This window comes from Sciurus carolinensis, chromosome 10 (assembly GCF_902686445.1).
Source record: "Sciurus carolinensis chromosome 10, mSciCar1.2, whole genome shotgun sequence".
Lineage (NCBI taxonomy): Eukaryota > Metazoa > Chordata > Mammalia > Rodentia > Sciuridae > Sciurus > Sciurus carolinensis.
This window is the reverse complement of record NC_062222.1, coordinates 60,210,286-60,230,535: the sequence shown is the minus strand read 5'-3', so window position 1 is coordinate 60,230,535 and position 20,250 is coordinate 60,210,286. Positions and strand designations below refer to the sequence as shown.

The window sequence follows — 20,250 nt, the reverse complement described above, 5'->3', positions numbered from 1 at the left end:
CAATCTATAGGTTACACTGGTTATAGATTAGAGGAGATCTGTTGAGTGCATTTATGATTATAGGAGTCAAGGTCCAATAATGTAAAGAAAACCTGTTCGAATAACTGAGGAAGCTAAATCTTCCCAAGAATAAGTAAAATGAGTTATTTTAGGAGTACGGAGACACATTGAACTGACCTCTGCCTCCAGGTTCTCATCATAGCCAACTAACTTTCATTCTCCTAGGACTCAAATTTTAGTTGGTTGCCTGGGACATTGAAAACTTCAAGTCTCTTTGCCTCTGCTCATGATTCCTACTTTACCAGAAATTTCTTTTCTCATAAGTAGTCCAGCCATTCTTCAAAATCCAGTTTCCAATGCTAGTCCATGTATAAGATTTCCTTGAGTCTCCCAGCTGCTGGTGCTCTGGTCTCTTTTGAGGTTCTCATGCTTTTATAGCACCTTCTATTGATATCTCTACAAATTCAATAATTTCCTTCTGTTCTTTTATATGGCATGTATAATTTGAGTCTGGGTCTCAGATACCTTGGACTCTTTCTTCAACAAAAACTAACACATGTATCTACACATAGTAAATGGATAAAAATGTGCTAATAAGCTCTTTTGTTTTGCCTTTGCCTGAACAGAATAGTCCTCCCATTTATCTGCCTGGGGAAGAGGGAAAGGCCCAGGAAATGGGGCATATCTTTGATTAGAAGAGAAATGTATAATGGAAATACTTCACGTTTACTTTCTGAATTCCAGGATAGAATTTTTATGCACTCTAACAATGGGTTTACATATTAGTTTCCAGAGTATAGAGAAGATGCTTCTTACATTTAAGACTCAGTCCATTAAACTTGCTGATTTAAAGAATGTAATATGGAAAAGTGAAAACCCTCTATATCCAAATCTCACTCTGACTCCAGCTAGTGGGTTGAAAAGCACTTAAGAAAGCAAGAGTGAACAAGCAGTTTGTAGTGCACTTAAGTGAGAGAAGAGTATGAAAACTTCCAGCCAAGTTAAGGGAAATTTTATAGGTTAAGAAGAGGAGATAGCAAGATTACATGATGATGGACTTCCATGGGGGGAAAAAAAATTAGAATGAAGGGCTATTCAGCATTCTAAATCTTTGATGGAAACTTTGCATCAGAGAGATACACACAATGTGGTTAATGCAAAAAGATACAAGGGGGATTTGGACATCACGCTAACTTCCATGATACCACTGGGCAGAAGTCAAGTGTTTGTGGTGAGAATCGTGTTCTTTTGAGCACACAGGACTCCACATGAGAATGGACCATAGAACACCAATGCACCCTGACTCTCACCAGGTGTTTCTGAACTTGGATTCTGAAACAAAAGTGCCTGGGTTCTAATTCCTGCTCTGTGTAGAAACTTTCACAAGCTGTTCATACTCTTTTCCTGTATGTAAATTGGAATGGTAATGTTTTTATATGAGGCAAACAAATTCATTTATACAATGTATGGATAATCATGCTTGGGATAAAGTAAACATTAAGAAATATTAACTACTTAAAATGTTAATATTATTAGAGTTCAGAAGTATCTATAAAAAACTGTTCAGAAATCTCTTACAGATGTAAATGCTTGTTATATCAAATATTAGTATCATTTTCATATTTTAATCCCACCAATTTAATGTGTCACATCCACTTATACAAATATTTTTATTTTCCAAAAATGAGAGTAATTTATGAAAATTTAATTTAAAAATACTCAATGTATTCAATATTCCAAATAAATTGGCAAAGGCATGCTAGAATAAAATGATACAATTATGTGATTATAACATAAAATGTGAGCAGCATGTGTATTTATGTTTATACCTTATGTTCACAAATTCAAGATAACACTTATAGTAAAGGAAGCCTAGGAGGTCAGTTCTGTGAAAAATAGAACAATATTTTTGAAAGGGGAAAGCTCTAAAGGCAGTGTGACATGGTGGTCCTAGGATCATAAGTGCCGACTCTCAGTGTTCCTTATGATGCTCTCCCCATGCTTTTCTAATAGCAGTATTTGGTTGGAGCTAAGTCCCTTTTGCTTAATTCTACAAAAGCTTCTATTTATGAAAATCTCCCAGAATGAAGCGTGAATATGCAGAAAACCCCAGAATGAAGCTTTTTGACCTATATGAGTATTTAAAGTAGCAATTTATACTTCATTAGAACCAGGGGCTAACCAACTGAATATATCACTCAAAATATTATAGACATATCCATTTTTTAACATGTCAGCATTCAGTTGAAAGATGATGTCACTGATGTGTGTTTCAGGGTTTCCCCTCCCCCCACCATACATGTGAGAGGCTCATGTGCAGAAACCTGCCCTTTTGGAGATAAAAATGCCTATTTGTAAGTGAACAGATGGTGTTCCTCAAGTTCAGAGACACATCTTAGGCAGGATCGCAGGGGGAGGAGGGACCACGGTTAGAGGAGGGCTGGTGTAGTTTGAAAAGGCTTCCTGGGTGATTCTGATATCCTCTCGCTTCGCCCCCACTGTGCAGCACTGATTTAGAGCTTAAAGATATATAAATGTCATGTAGACGCTGATTCGAGCTGCAGAGTAAAAAATGAGCTCTTTGCCTGGTAGAAACTTGTCTGATTACATTTCTTTGCATTTTGTAGCATAATTTTAAAAGCCTGAACATCCCAATAATATCTTAAAGTTGACTCATTTAAAACCTTTTGATTAGTTCAAATACTACATTATTTTCATTTGTTGTAGTGACACTGACTTACAGGTCCCACGTGGTCATTCAAAGATAATTTTTATTTCTATATATAAATATACACACACATATATACTACACATATTACATGTGAATGTGGTTGCTAAAATTATAATGCTATGTGAATGTGTGTCAGAACAATTAAAACAATTACAACTGAAATTACCTTTGAAAATCCTTTAAATTAACCATGAAGAACACTCTGTGTTTTGTGCATATAAACTTTTCCAGTGATTCTTATGCATGATAAAATTTAAGATCCTCTTGTTAACCTAAAGAAAGAGAGGAAAAAATTTATTTGCAGATGTCTGAATAATCCAGTATGAATTTCAGGTAATATTTAATTCCAAGAAGTGAGGGATTCCAGGCAGAAGTGCCAGGAAGTTACCTTGGTTTCCCCTGGGCAGTAAATAAACTTTACCACACTAAAATGAAGTTAGTTGTGTTTCCCCGAAAGCACTCAAGATTTCCATCCTTGGGAGGGTGGGCAAACAATTCCATTTGCTTTATTTAAATAGTGCTATAATCAGATGGATTTGGGATCTCTAAAAAGAGGAAGTTGTCAGAATTAAATACATTTTCTGTACACAAAAAGATTGTGTTTTATGTTCTGCTTTGATATGATAGTGGATGTCAGAGTCCTTCCAGCCCAATTCTGAACTCAAGCGTTTCCTAGAGGGAAATGTGAAGGGAGAAAAGCAGTAAGCAAGTGAGAATCCTGCTGGAATTCAATGACAATCCTGGGGATGGTAAAACCTAGTTTATTGCCACAGGTACACCAAGTCACCAGACCAAATGTCACTTAGCTAACAATAGTGTCTGCATTTTGTGTTTTCCTTATAAGACAACCTGCTCTGATTTCTAAGATTAATACATGTGTGGTAGAATGTGGGGTGTGTGTTTGTTTAGGGAGAGGGAGGAGGAGGAGAGAGAGTAAGAGAAAGAGCACCGTGAGAGAGAGGGAGGGAGAGGGAGGGAGAGAGAATGAGAATAAAAGAACGCTAACAAACTCCTTTGGAATTCAAACCAATACTTCTCTGTGACTAGTTTTCTAGTATTTTTCAGGCAATTCTGGAGTAGATGGTACATGCATACATGCATGCAACACACACACACACACAAACACACACAATTTGTACATAACACACAGTCAGCCCCCTCTGATTCTTCATCCATGAATCCAACTAGCCACAGATTGAAAACATTTGAATGAAAGAAGCATCTGTATTAAAGTCATGTGAAGATATTCTTTCACTATTCCCTAAATAATAAGAGTCTAACAGCCATTTCTGTAGCATTTACATTGTATCAGGTATTATAAGTAATCTAGAGATGTACATAGGCTCCATGTGAGTACTAAGCTGTTTGAGAGAAATGCCTTGAGCATCAGTGAATTTTAGTATTCGTGGAGGCTCCTGGAACCAATACCTTACATCATTTACTTACCTTTAGGAAGGGAATAATAAATGTGAATAAATAGAGTTGTTTCAAAGCATCACTGTTGATGGACATAAAATGACCTAACAGGGTGCATGGAATATAGTAAGTGTAAATTAAATGGGATCTTCCTACTAATAGTTCTTTTATGTTATCAATCACCTTGCAATCTCCCTTTTAGTTTACTCTTTTCTCTTGTGCCAAGTTTTAACTTTAAGTGTCTATACTCAGACTTCAGTGGTTGAAGAAGTGTTTTCAAAATCTGTTAACAGCATCTTGAGTGATAGAGCATTTCCTGTCCAACCTACTTTGTCTGAAGTTTTCCTATTGAAGGGTTCTCTGCTGGTAGGCCTCACATCTGCATGCTGAAGTAGCCCAGAGCTGCTGAGGCTCCCCTTCCTGCTAGAGGTAGGAGTGGAACTCCCCACAGGACTTGACCTTTGCCTATACCATCATCACAGCAACTCAGTGGTCTCTGGCCATTGCCATGTAGCACCAGCTTAGAAGGTGGCCCATGAATATAAAATGAATAAAAAATTAATGATTGGGTAAATATGTAAATCCTTGCTTTCCTGACTGAAAAGGGCCAAGAGCCAGAGCCTCTGGGCTGGAAACAGTGTGTATGCCTGGTCACACACTTGCTGGCCTGCTGTGTAGGATCTTGAAACAGTAGGCTCTTTTCGTGCCATCTTAAATCCAGTTCTCTCTTGATTCTGTTTACCTCATAGAAGAAGGGTCAAGATACCAAGGTTTAATAATTCTCCATAATGACGCTCTCACTAATGAGCAGAGGGCAGGGTGACAATTTGGGACCACTTCTTAATACCTAGTCCTGAACTTCCCACTCCTTACTCCCAGCCCCCACATACAGCCAAACTACTTCCTTTCCAGGTCTTTCCTCATTTTGCTGTCTATACTGTCTCCCAGGTTTAATATACTCATCTAGGTGTGGACCCCAGCCAGTTTTCCTCGAAGCTGCTGAGACAACATGACATTTTCAAAAGTAGCTTTGTAACATCATAAGGAAGTACAAAATATAATATAAACAGCAGCTAAATAGTTATGCTTTGAAGTTACAAGAATCTACTTCTTCTGAGTGGTGCTGCTTTGACTTTGAAGACAACTCACTTGACTGCATGCCCTTCTGGGTCTTGGATGGTTTCATTTGATGTCATCTTTGCTCCTGACACACATAGGAACACCTGGGGCATTTCCTTTACTTGAAGTTTAGGTGCAAAGGACTTTAAGCCAAATTTGTATCTTCTTTACAAATCTCCAGTTGCAAAACTGTGTCTTCCACAATCAATGGTCCTACTGTGAGGGCTGAAGCAGTAGTTGACCCCATTCTCTCTTCTTTAGGTTATCTGTTCCTCTCAGTCCTAGACAGTTTACTGATTTACTACTTAAGACACCTTTTTATCTCACATGAACTTCAGAAAATTTGTTAATGTCCACTTGTTAAACGTCCTCCTTTTACAAAATCCTGCCAAATTGGCTTAGTTGTTGTCTATGAAGTAATCACTGAGACCTCCAAGAGGGAAAGAGGCTCGCACCCTGGCCTGTGCATGTGACTGCCTGCAGGCACCCACATCTTTAGCATAAAGACTTGGAGAATAGTTTCCATGGCTTTTGAACTTCATATTCTCAGGTGCTAGGCACAGTTTCTCTCAGAGTAGGGTCCTTCCACAAAAGCAACAGCACTTGTTTTGAGTGATAACTTGGAAATACAGGCACTCCTAGACTTATGATAGTGTTATGGACCAAGAAATCCATTGTAAGTTGAAATTGTTTTAAGTAAAAAATGCACTGAATTCACTTAATCTACTGAGCAAGTAGATTAATTCACTCACATTGGCCAAAATCATCTAGTGTAAAGATTATTTTATAATAAAGTACTGAATGTCTCATGTAATTTAATAACAACTGCACTGAAAGTGAAAAATAGAATGGTTGTATGGGTATTCTATAGCTTATATTGAATATGTATTGCTTTTATATCATCATAAAGTAAAAATAAATTAGTCAAACCAGGAAGCCATCTGTATATGAATCCTGACATCCATCAAATTGAGACTCACACATAGGAAGAGAAGGTTAATATCCCCCAACTCACCCTATTTGTATAGATCTGCTTTTCAGATCACTTGGACCTAGTGTTAATTTTGGCCCTTTATATTTCATGCATCTTTATTGTGAAAGGGACAGTTCTTTTTTTGGACCTTTCTTTTACTAGGGAGCATTTCCATATCCAGCGACTAGGTAGGCAATGTTAGCTTAATTATTGATACTGACTTTTGTCATTTTTTTGTCATATTTATAATCTCCCAAGATAAATATTAATATATAAAGCTACAATTGTGCATATAGAATGCACAATTCTAGGATAAAATTGAAGATCTGGTTGAAGAAAGGGGGTAGATAAGAAAAAAATGGAGAAGAAATGGTTTGTATCCTCCTCAAGAAGTGCAGGGCAGGACAATTTGTAAAAATTAAACTAAGGTATTTGAAAGGATGGCAGTTCTGTAGATCAAAGATGTTTCAACTTGACAGTACTTTCTTTCTTTCTATTTCTTTTTTGGGGTGGGTACTGGGAATTGAACTCAGGGGCACTTGACCAGTGAGTCATATCCCTAGTCTATTTCATATTTTATTTAGAGACTGGGTCTCACTGAATTGCTTAGCACCCCGCTTTTTACTGAGACTGACTTTGAACTTGCAATCCTCCAGCCTCAGCCTCCCAGGCCACTGGGATTACAGGTGTGCACCACCACGCCCAGCTTGGCAGTGCTTTCATTCACCATGACTTCTTGGTCCCAGCGTTCTGAAGAGGTCTTCCATGATCATCTCCCTACAGGAGCTCCCACCCTCATCTCTACTTTTCACCATATTTTCCTGCTTTTTTTTTTTTTTTCCTTTTATGATACTAGTACTAGAATTCTCTGTCTTCTCACTAAATAAGTAAGTTCCATGAAAGCAGGGGTCTTTCTTATTCTCCACTGATTCCCCAGTGCTTTTTATTGTGCCTGACATATAGTAGGCACCTACTAACTACTTGAATGACTAAATGAAAATGAAATCATTTTAAAAATATCAGAGTAAATTCTTAATTCATTATTAGGTAGTTTTTCGTGAATTATTAAATATTTGGAATTGTTAAATAGAATGTTGGAAATAATTTGCTATTTCTATATAATGGAAATTATTGGAGTGAAATATTCACTTTGTGAGTGCTACTATAAAAAAATCTCATTCAGAAAAGAACATTTTAGGATGTTGTTTGAATCTTAACAATACATATAAATATTGAGACTAAGAAAAAAATTCTAATATCATTATGATAAAGACCATATTAGAGGGTAAAGCCTACCCTAAGGGAAATTACATACTCAGATAATAGCAACCTCAATGGAATACCTTGAGGAGAACAGACACTAGTGATTTAAATGCTCATATGAATGGAGTGTTATAGGCCACACATTAATCATCCATGCTTGAGAGTCTGCTTAAGTGGATGATGTTCAATATTTAAAATGCCATATTCATATATATATTTTTGAAAACAAAAAGTTCTAATATTGTAATTAGTATAGAAATGCAACACATATTGATTAATTTAAGAAAATGAATGTTTTGCTTACTCATTTTTGTGTCAAAAATGTTTTTAAAATGCAGAGGGTAGAACAGTTACTTATTTTAAAATATTAAAAACAAGTCAGATGATAAGAACATCTTGATGTCTTACATTAGCAATGTCTATGCAAAGACAAATTAAACCCCAGGAAAGAAGAATATATATATACCAATAAAATATATGAAGTATTTTAATACCTGGTGGATAAAAATATAAATTCTAGGTCAAGATGATATAAGACTGGAAAATTGATGATATTTTCCAGAAAGAAAAATGGGTAAATCCTATACATTTCATTTTGCTAATCTTACACCAATCTATGGAAAACTTCTAGGTAAGAGGATTTGTGAGATTTAATGTAAGTTATAATTCACTAGGAAACAAGCATGAATCTTTAAGAAAACTTTTATCAAAGTAACACCAATTTTTTTTGGACAATTGTTATGTAGATTATGTCAAGGGAATGTCATAGATATAGGGTCAGTTTTTCCCTAGGTAAGTGAGGACAAAATGTTAAAAAGCGACCCATATAAATAAATATCACAACTATTATCAATGTTTCAAGTAAAACAAAATAAATCCAACCAATGAATTTAAATCTCCAGTGACTGCAGAAATAGATACTCCTGACATTGAATAATAATAAATATTTGTGTTTGGGGAGAGTGGTGGGGAAGAGGTGGGTGGAATCCTTATATCCTGCCTTAGAAGTATAGAATACTTCTCTAGAATGAAGGTCTGGTTAAATCATTTGAGGCAGAAAGTCTTCGAGATGGTGCCACATATATTCATATTATGTTCAGTCTTACACTTTCTAGAACAATGAGAAGTTGGAAATTCAGAATAGCTCTGTGGAAGGTCTGGGTCTTAAGGAGTGATAAAAGAATCCCTTTCTCCACACCTTGCCTCTTCTTCAAGCTGAGAGAATCTCAGATAACAATGAAACTTGGCTTTGACTAATGTGGACATGGAAGACTAGCAATCGCTCTCAGTATCTTTCAAGGTTGTTTTAGAAATGGACTATTTTGCTAATGGAACACTGGACTACATCAGAGGTCCTCTAATTTCCCTAAGTAATAAAAAACAGTGCCCATAAACCTGAGGAAGCATACCTGAAAAATTAAGACCGGTTTCCTTTCCCACTTACCTTTTATAATTGTCCTTCTCTTACTTCACTGAAGAAAGACACACTTCCCTTCCCTTCTACTGTGTTGCAGTCATTGTTGAATTGTCTTGGAGTAGAAGTGCTATTTTCAGCACACACAAAAAAATGACAACTCCAAATGTAAGGGCCTGTTGTGAGGAAGTAAATGAATCTAATAACAATACCAAATCCATTTGCAAGTCAGATGGTTTCTAATCCTTTGCTTTCAACAAAATTGAAGGAGTATCTAATTGATTTGCTATTTGATGATAGATCAAATGGAATAAAATTGATGGTGAACCCTATCTTATTCTGGCAATAAATAATATTCATCCCTGGATACACAAACTAATTGGGGGAATAAGACTGCATCTATCTCATTAAGAGATGCATTTCTAATAAAAATTTGTTCTTTACAGTAATTATTACAAAACATGTAATATATTCCTGTTGTTTTACTCAAGTTTTTACAACTAATCGTTGTAATTATATCTCAGTTGAGAGAAATTTTTAGCACTTAAGAGCCTTGTAATCAGAGGAACATTTTTTTAAAAATTAAATTTCAATCTACTTGCATATTATATTGCAGAAAATATGATGGGGGATCACTAAAAGATGAAGACCTAATAATTTATTATATCTGAATAAAACTGTCTACATGAGTGAAATGGATGTGTAAATTTGAGAAGAAAAGTCATAATGTTAAGTTTCTAACTGTTGAAGAGATTTTCCTGCATGTTTTTACATGGATAAAGACAAGTATAAAATTGCTATCATTCATCCGTAAATTCCACTGACTACATTTTTAAATGATGTAAGATTTTTATTTTAAAACATCAATAATTATAAGATATTAGAAATTACATAATTTGCAATACAGATTTATGAAAAATTAGATGCCAACTAAAAATTCTGTGAAGGGTTTACAGTCTTCAAAATTTGTTTGAGGGTATCAAAGCACAACTTTAAAGAGCATTGAACTAGCTCTGGTATAGTCATAGAATGCCTCTTATCCACATTAGAAGGAAATTTATTCAACTAATAAAAATTAGAACAGAAATGAATTTTAATGTAAATATAGGGAACCTCACGTGACCTTTTGGTCCCATTTTTAGGTGGCTGTCCAGATGACATTTTTTTCTAGAATTTTAGCTGAGACTTATTTACTATATAAACTAATAATTGTTGTTTCGACACATGGAATTGTTATGGGGCAAAAAAGTCTGCAGTGAATAGGAATCTGAATTTAATTACATTCAATGTTTATCTATTGAAAAGTTAATAACTGCTCAGCCTATAGAAAACTGAAAATATAGTTATCTAAATGTGTTCCAGTTCAAAAAGTGTTTACACACATGAACAGATATATAGATATATATACTATTTTAAAATATTGTATATGTAGGTTATTAAAAGTTATTAACATACATTATATACTATTTTAAAATACAGTATATGTATATAATTAAAAGTTATTGTTATAAAGATGTATATTACAAACAAATTGTTTCCAACTTAAATTCCTTCGTAGGATAATGTATTACTTATCTATATTAGGTACTCAATAAAAATGTTAATTATAAAATAAATGTTAGTTTTATGATATATTATGGCATGTATTTTTCTCATACAAATTCATTTTTCTGTATTTATCCATATCAGTTATTTTTAATAACTCATGTAGGCAATATTTTATCTATTATTAGAAGATCCAACAACATGGAATGTAAAGTAACACATGTCAAAATTTGAGATTTTTAAACATTTTCTCAAATTATTTTATTATGCTACTATAATGTCTATAGCAGTAATTATCATTTAATAATACATCTTATAGCTTATAATGGAGTTGGATTCATTTAGGTTCCACAATTAACAACCTACTCAATTATCCTATAGTAATTAGACTTCAGTACATCAGATATAATAGCTAAAACAAATTGTTTATATCTGGGTTGAAAATTGTAAGCAGATGAAAATAGCAGCTGCCCTTAATAATTGGATATGATTTTGTTTTATGTGTTTTAAATACATTTTTAGATCTTTACTGAAGAGTTTATTAGATAAGAGAAAATAACCATACCAGTGTGGTTTGTGTTATTATCCTAATTAAAATTGACAAGGTTCTTAATTTGAAATTGTTTTTCAGAAAACAGATGTGCATTTCCTGGATGAGTCATATTTTATAAAGAGAACTTGAGTTGCAATGGCAACATTATCTGTGTTTCTCTGTGGAAACCAGACTCATTTAAAAAATAAGTTATTTGCACTTAAATGCTTTGCAATCTTATCTAGAAATTAGGCATATATGGACCCATAATTGATTTTTAGCAATGGAAATATATTATGGCAAGGATCATTTATTTTTCTGATCATCATGTTTTTACTGTGAAAATATTGCATTTCACATAATCGTGCAAGTAGAAAGCATGGATGTGAATCAGGAGGTCCCCAACTTAAGTTTGTGACTTACCCTGGGTCAGTTTCAGATTTATTCTGTTTAAAACTGATACTCAGATCTTGGGAAGCAATATATCCATTGCACACAAAACAAATCAAATCACAATTGTAGCATGTAAGAACCTTTGTCTTACACACACACACAAGTGTGGCATTGTGTAGTGCTTCCCAAATACAGGTACACATTTTAGGAACATTTGAAAACTAGAAAGCAGCTAGAGGAAGGCATACTAGGGAAAGAGTGTCATATAGAAGAACTGAAATAATTTAGCCTTGAAAGAGTAGATCTAGGAGAACCATCTTTAAATATTCAAATAGCTTTAAAATAATAAAGGCATTATATTTCTTCTATATTGTTCCAGACTTTAAATGAATAGTGGAAGTGAAAATAACACAGATTTTGTCTTATTGTCAGAATTGCTTTTAAACCCAGTTTTTTGGCAATGGGATAAATTACATTATAAGATAGTGGACTACTTATGGTAGGGCTACTTAAATCAACTATCTTTTAGAAATACTGTAAAACTTATTAAACTCTAAGTTTCCTGTAATTTTACTTTATTGTTTTTTATAGAACTTCTGAATTTCTTTTAAAATTCAATATTTGGACATAGATTATTTAGCAAATCCCTCTTTTATTTATAATGATAAGACAGCTAATTTTGAAGGCACTTGCAGTCAAGAGCTTTTGAAGTGTTTAGTATGTCTCAGGTGCAGTATTAAACCCTGATGTAGAATGGGCAGCCAAGTTACCCAAGGTGTCACTTTCATGGTGGTCATAGATTAGTAGTAGGGACAGACATCATTCAATAGTCATTTAAACAAATGAGCAATTGCAAACTTAAAAATTGACATGGAGAAGGTACAGTACACTTTGTGACTATATATCCAAGTTATAAATTTTGTTAGTTTTATAGTAAACATCATTACCACTTTGTCCAGCCCACACAATCTCTCACCTGGAGAACCACAGAGCCTGTGAACTGGGCTTTTTGTATCCACTTATGCTGTACTTCAAAACTTTCTCAGCTGAACAAGTATAATTTTCCCCAAATCAGCTTATTCTTGCACCCTGCCTAAAATTCTTCTCATTCTTTTAAGGATAAAGACCACATTCTTAAAGTGGCCTGGAAAAATTTTTATAATATGTCCATTTATATCTCCAAAGCTATCTCTTTCACCCATTTTCTGTATTTAGTCAGTCAGGATTTTCAGGATCGAGACAACACTCATCTTCTGCAATAGGGCTGTGCACATCCTGTTCTCTCTTCCTGCTATACTCCTTATCCCTTCTCCCTTCACCTAGATTATTCCATCAAATATACATTGCCTTTTTTAACATGATTGTAAGTTATTCACTCATTTACTTGACAAATATTTATTGAGGTGTTATTAATATCAAGCATTATTCCAGGTGTTTGGATTACATAGCAAACAAAACAGAAAGACTTGTTTTCCCCCTCCTAAGTGAAAATAAATAAAGACTCCTGCTAGTTTATATTTTACCTGGAGAGTTATGCCATCATCTCTAAGGATTAGATTAAATAGTCAATTTCATTGCGTTTTAGTCAGCTTTTTCATTTCTCTGACCAAAAGACATGACAAGAACAATTAGAGGAGGAAATGTTTATCTGGGGACTCGCAGTTTCAGAGGTCTCAATCTTTCCATTTCTTGGAGTCTGACACGAGGCAGAATATCATGGTGGAAGTGTGACAGAGGAAAGTAACTGGGAGCATGGTGCCAGGAAGGAGAGAGAGAGAGAGAGAGAGAGAGAGCTCTGCTCCACAAAGACAAAACATATACCCTCAAAACAACTCCCAGGGACCCACCTCTTCCAGTCAAACCCTACCTGCCTACAGTTACCATTTAAACCCTACCAAAGGATTATTTCACTGATTAGGTTAAGGCTCTCATAATCCAATCATTTCACATCTAAACTTTCTTGCATTGTGTCACAAGCTTTTGGAGGACACCTCACACACATCTGAACCATAACACATTGGATATATAACTATATTCTTAGAGACTTTAATGCTAAGTTTTTAAATACTGCTTAGGAATGTAAGATTAGATAGAAGACTATGTAAAAATGTTCTTTTTTTAAAAAACACTGCTTGTGTTAGTCAGCTTTTCATCCATGTAACCAAACTACCTTACAGAAATAAATTGAAGGAGGAAGGCTTCCTTTTGGCTCACAGTTTCAGAGGTGTCTGTCCAGGGTCAGTCAGTGCCATTGCTTTGGTCCTGTGGTGAAGCAGAACATCATGGCAGAAGGGTGTGGAGGAAAGGGGCTCGGCTCATGGCATCCAGGAAGCAGAGAGAGTGAGTGAGGAAGGGACCAAGGACAAGATACAGTCACCAAAGCCACGTCCCTGGTGACTTATTTTCTTCAACCATGCCTTACCTGCCTACAGTTTCTATCATCTCCCACTAATCCATTCAAGTACCCTGATTAATCAACTGATGGGGTCAGAGTCCTCCCGATCCAGTCACTTCCCCAAGTCCCCTCCTCTGAATATTTCTACACTGGGGACCAGACCTTTAACACAGGAGACTTTGAGGGATATTCTAGTTCTAAGTTATAACACTTCATTGACAATTTACAGAGGATTGAGTTCATTTTAAGCCACATGACTTCATAACTTGGTTGACAGCATTCCAGGGTAATTGCATATGTGTTTTTGATGTATGTTATATACATGCAGTGTATGCTTATGTATGATACTATAAATGTAGGATATGTTTTTCTATTGCAGAATAATTCAACTCCTATTTCACATTGAAAACTGTGTATTTATTTAAAATTTGTCTTGATAGTTTTGAAGTAAATTTATGAATTTATAGGATAGAATTTGTATCTTTCCAAGAGAGTGATCATTAATTAATTAATAAGTTACTTATTTCAGGAAGACTTTGTCACATTTTATTCAGTGTTTGGCATGAGGGAGGCTTTTGTAAATTAGGAAATATCTTCTCTGGTCTAAGGAATTATAATGCACCTAGAGAGACAACATAAATGAAACAATACGAGGCTGTATATCTACAAAGTATAGCAAAGTATAGTAAAAAGTGAACATAAAAGAAGAAAACAAGAAAACTTTTCCTCACCCCAATTATTTTCAATATAGTTCCTTATTCAGCAAGATATAAACAGCATAGCTATGAATTTATGTTACATCAGATAAAATTCACTAGCTAGACTATGATTTCTAGTATGAAACAACTGCTAGCTAGTGTTTTGTACTCCTCTGAAAAACAGAAGAGCAGCAACACAGAAGCTCCAGGAAACTTCTGTGGGCCCTAGATTGTGATTGAGCTCTTTTATGATCAGGACACCTAGGTTTGAAGGCTTCACAAGTTATGGATCTTAGGAGAAAAAGAGCAGTTTAGGGAAAATTTCTTCTTTGCTCTCTGCAGCTCCCAGAGATGAGGAAGAGGTCAATGCCAGTGTGAGCCATGATGGCAGCTAGGAAAGTGGCTGTGACAGAAAGGATCACAGGTGATAATTGTAGCTCTGCTTTTCTCCCTCAGCTTGCTTGTGCTGAGCCCAGAATTTAGAGCAATGGATTGAGAAAATACCACGAAATAAAAGGACCATTGTTCTGTGTAAAACTACGGTCAGTAAAAATGGAAAATAAACTTCCATGGGTTTGGTCTTTAACAGCCTCAGAGACTTCAATAACATTTTACTAAATTGCTTTTGAGTCCCTCATAGGTGTAATGCTTTTTCTTTGGGTCACTTGATACTTTAAAATCTGTTAGCAGTTGCAAAGTGGTGTGAAAGGGATATAGAATATATTTTCCTTCTAAAATGCCACTTGATCCAATAAAATTTAGGCCAAGGGCAAATATGAATTTTAAAAGTTACTATTGATTTCCATTGCTGATCATACAGATAAAGTTTGTACTCTTAAAAGTTCTTTATTTGGTTCACGATTGTCCAAAACAAACTCATTTTTGTTGGCCAACAGATTGTTTTCACAGAGTTCAATCCTATTAGTTGAAGAATTTAACATTACTCCAGGTTTCAGATATTATTTATGCTAGATGGTTTTGTATGTAGGGCACATAGTTTAAAAGGGTGCACTCTGTATTATTAAATGATATGAAAAATGAATGCTGAGAACCAAATTTAAATTTAAAAAAATGAAATGCTGACAATTGACAAATAACCCAATTAACATTACAGATCTTTCACCAGCTGTAAAATTAGAAGCAAACAAACAAAAGTGTATTTGTATTAGAAACAAAGTTTAGAAGTTTATAAAAATAATTTCCCTTATTTCAGGAAAATGAACCAGGATTATTTTTCTCCATTGCTTATTTATGGTGCTAAAAAAAAAAAAAAAGCAGAAATATGTAATTAAATGATTCTTGATTTAGGTGTTTTATTGAGAAGACTTTCTATGAAGTGGATATTTATATTTTGGATCACTCTATGTCACTGAATGATCTCTTAAGTACCCAAGAGCAGGGTTTCCTGGCTCATTACTGTGGTTCTAGGACCTGGACAAGTGGGGACACACCAGAGACCTGAGTATTTGGATGAAGCTCTTTAATAAGAAAATGAAGGTAAAACAGCAATATATGAGTCACAATGTGAAAGCATTCTGGATGGAATGTCAGTGAAATCCAATTCAGGATGATGAAACTAGAGTTTTGCCAAACTGACATGAATACATTTGCAGTGTATGTAAATGAAAAATGTTCTACTTCTTCCCGATAATTTTCTACCATTATCTCTAAGGCAAAAAAGTAGTGGAAAAATGAAAACATGCTCTCAAGAGGAATTTAAAATCACCTATGTATCCTAAATCAAAGGAATAAAGAGAAATAAAAAGGTCCTCACCACAGATGTTTGTTAATTTTTATTTGAGAGAATTGCTCCTTGATAGAAAAGTGATCCAGAGATGACAGAAATAAAAAGAGGGTGAATGCAGAGCAAAACTCCATTATAATAGATTTGGTCTTAGTTCTGTCACCAGAATTACTCATTGAAGACTCCTTTGTTTGTTCATTCACTCATTTTTTTTTCCTTCCTTCCTTTCTCTCTTTACCCACTCTTCTTTATATTCTTTCTCTCTATCCATAGGTACCTGGAAGCTATCCAGAAAGATTCAAGAATCTGATTTGAGATGGACAGATCTGAGGGATATTGAAGGAGCTTCTCCTTTAACCGATATTAAGGTGGGCAAGGAAAGTAGAGGGATTTGGAAATGAAGGTGATCCTGAAAGATACCACTCCCTTATCTCCTGTCAGCTGCCATGCTCTTTACAGCCCATTTGTGCTATCATCATGTTTTTATACTAATCCTGCAGCATCTCCTGGGCACAATAAATACATCCTTGGTTCTTCACATTTTCTTGATCCTACAGTTATCTTCATTGAACAGAGAATCCCTTCATTGTTTTATTAGATTGTCCAACTCTCTAAGGAATATCATAGCAACATCATATTAATAAATCTAATGAAAAGGTGTGAAATCTGCTTGCTATTTATTATGTTTTGGAGTTACATGGCCTAGCCATTTTCTAATTCTTGAGGAGCACTTCCAAGTGCTTTTCTGAAAGTATTACCAGACATTTTAGAACTGTCTCCACTTGTTGGCATTGCCTGGCTATTCAGGAAGTGCAGCCCTTAAGAGCTTGATACCTTAAAATGATCTTACAGCATGAGAGGATAAGGATCAATTCTCCTCAGCCACTACAGGTCTACTGGGGATTGCACCTGATTGGGAAAGTGCCACACTCTCCTAAAAACCTCAGAGGTTACCATAGTTAAATGATATTGGGCTGCTGGGTGCCAGAAGTTTCAAAGCAGATTCATCTAAAAAATCAATATGGACACAAGACATTTATTGCATTATTCCATTATACATCCATACCTCAAACATTTAACATGTTGTCAAGAATAATACTTTGAGCTCTTAAACCTTAATCAAATGTAAATGCAGGGATCCACAGAAAATTAAATCTCCAGTGAACCAATATATCAAATTTATGATTTTTGTTCCTAGTTATTTCAATGACTCTATGAAAAGAAAAAGAGCCCATTCAAATACATGCCCAATAATAGAACCATTTTTAGAAGTCATTCACAATATGTCAATTAAATGAAGTATCCTGGTTGATTTAATAACAACAACAAAGGTAATAAAGGAATTATAGAAAGTAACTTTGGGGAATATATTGATTTGAAGTAGTTCATTCTGCTTTTTGTAACAAAAAAAGACAATGGTATGGCTTAGAACATGGCAATGAAGTAGCAGCACTGACAGAGGTTTGGTGGATAAAGAGTAGTGTGAGATTGTGAAATCTGACTACTAATAATGTCCTAGAAGGGATGAAAGTAGATAAGTGTCTAAGAGCATTAATCTGTGAGAAGAAACCTTATACTAAATAAATGCACATTTTATTTTCATTAACCATTAAATTATGTTTAAATAACACCAAAATGTCTAAGTAAAAAACAAAAAATTCTTACATGTAAATGTTAGGCTTTTAAAAATCATGCTACTCACAACAGACCATTTCCTGGATTATTAATATTTTTCCACATAGGAATTGGCTAGGTTAGAACAATTTAAAAGAAGCAATAATATTAAGATAAAAAAGCATGCATTGTACATTACATAAAATATTCACCAGGTTATGTTTAGTTATTTAGGCTTCACTCTATGGGTTTGTCTGAATATTTGAATTGCATATTTTCCACTTAAAATAATTCTAAAAAATATTTGTGTTCACTAAGGTAGAATTTTTAGGACATTTTTAAGGACCCAATTTATCTTTATAATTGAATGTTTTTATTTAATAAAAGCATTGCTATTAGCATGTGGATATTCCCACATTCTAATGATCTAATTCTAATTACTTCAATTATTTAATATTATTTAATATTATTAATATTATTTAATATTATTGAATTATTTAATATTATTAATATTCAATTATTTAATATTATTGAAACTCTCCTATATGTCAGGTAGTGTATTAGAAGTAAATATATGATGCTTGTCAAATACATACATATATACCTATGTGCATATCTACACATTAATTGACAAATATACTCAGTTGATCTGATCTGATTTTTTGTCAATATTACACTTTTAAAAAGAAAATCACAGGAAAACAAGTAGTTATTAAAAATTGTACATGATGTAGATTCACACCATTTGTGTAATCATACATGTACATAGGGTAATGATGTCTGTCTCATTCCACCATGAATCTACATCGTGTACAACCATAGAAATGAAAAGTTGTACCCCATGAATCAAAATGCAGCCTGTAAAAATTTTTTTAAAAAGTACAGAAAAATTGTTTTCAGGACCTCTGTCTTAAGTTGAAGATAACTTTTTTTTTATTAGAGCATTAGAGTTTACATAGTAGTTGGGTTCATTTTGACAAAAATCATACATGTGCGGAATCTGATTTACTCCATTTTGTCCTGGTTCCACTCTTTCCTTTTGCTTTTCTTTCCCCCTATTGTCCTTCCTCTACTCTACTGATCTTCCTTTCACATTTTAATTCACTTAAAAGAAATTTTTTTTAGTTGTAGATGGACACGATAACTTTATTTACTTATTTATTTTATGTGGTGCTGAGGATTGAACCCAGTGCCTCACATATGCTAGGTAAGCGCTCTACCACTGAGCCACAACCCCAGCCCCTGTTCATAAATTTTTTTAAAAAATATATTTTAGTTGTCAATGAACTTTTATTTTATTTATTTATATGCCATGCTGAGAATTGAACCCATGCTAGACAAGTGCTCTACCACTGAGCCACAATTCCAGCTCCTGTTTATTCATTTTTGATTGATACTTTCTACATACACAAAAATACAGAAAACTTCACAAATTTGCAAGTCATGCCTGTGCAGGGGTCATGTTAATCTTCTTTGTATCATTCCAATTTTAGTATATGTGCTGCAGAAGCAAGCACTGAAGATAACATTTCTAATATAAGATCTGAGCTCAATATATTTTCAGCTTGATTTTCTACGACTTTTACTTGTGCATACTTACTTTAATTAAATTTGACACTTGCATTAAACTTTTAGAATAGAGAAAGCTATCCAAATACCTTTTTCTAAATATTACAACAAAGAGAGAGACTTTATATTCCTATAAGTCTTATCCACATGAAAAGATATATTGCAGTACGATGAAAGTAGATAAGAATATTATATTATAAATTTGAGCTCAGTCCTCAGAATAGCAGGGTTGCTATAGTACATTGGAAAAAAAAAATGAAAAAGAAATTTCCCTTTATGGGTAGTAAGTCCATGTTTGTTTGGTGAAGCAGTATTAACATTCAGATAAGAGCAAGATTTAATATGAAATTTTAGATGACCAACAACTTGTATCAAATATTATGCCTTTTTGAGTGGCATATTGCTCTTGTAGAAGGTAATTTCTTTTCCAATTTAGAGATGCTTTAGGACACTTGCAAAAGTGAAGATGCATAGAACTGTTCACCCAAGTGTGTGAGGCCCAAGCTCTACATAGTGAAAGATATCTAAGTAATAACATTTCTAGCAATTGAAATAAAACATGTTAAAAGTTATCTATACCTGTCAGTTCACTGTGATGGTTGCTCAGATATGAAGTCCTTTTCATGGTATGCATGCAAAAGTCCACTTGCCTCATTGCATAGGAAGCCACAGAAGACACCAGAGCATTCATTCTTCTGATTATCTAGTCCTGCCATCATTTCTCCAGTGTATATTGTACACAGAAATAATTAAGAAATAAAATGTGAGTCTGGCAGGGAAACATTATGAGATTATGTGACTTTGAAATTTGTTTTCTAGTATTTTACCAAGTTAGTGACTCATA

The 20,250-nt window shown here is 34.3% G+C and overlaps 1 non-coding gene across 1 annotated transcript; it reads right to left on the bottom strand.

Annotated features, from left to right (window-relative positions):
- Positions 1-19,247: 19,247 nt before the first annotated feature.
- LOC124995209 (U6 spliceosomal RNA) lies at positions 19,248-19,354 on the bottom strand. Its single transcript, XR_007110677.1, has one exon. It is a non-coding gene; the product is annotated as a U6 spliceosomal RNA (small nuclear RNA).
- Positions 19,355-20,250: the final 896 nt, after the last annotated feature.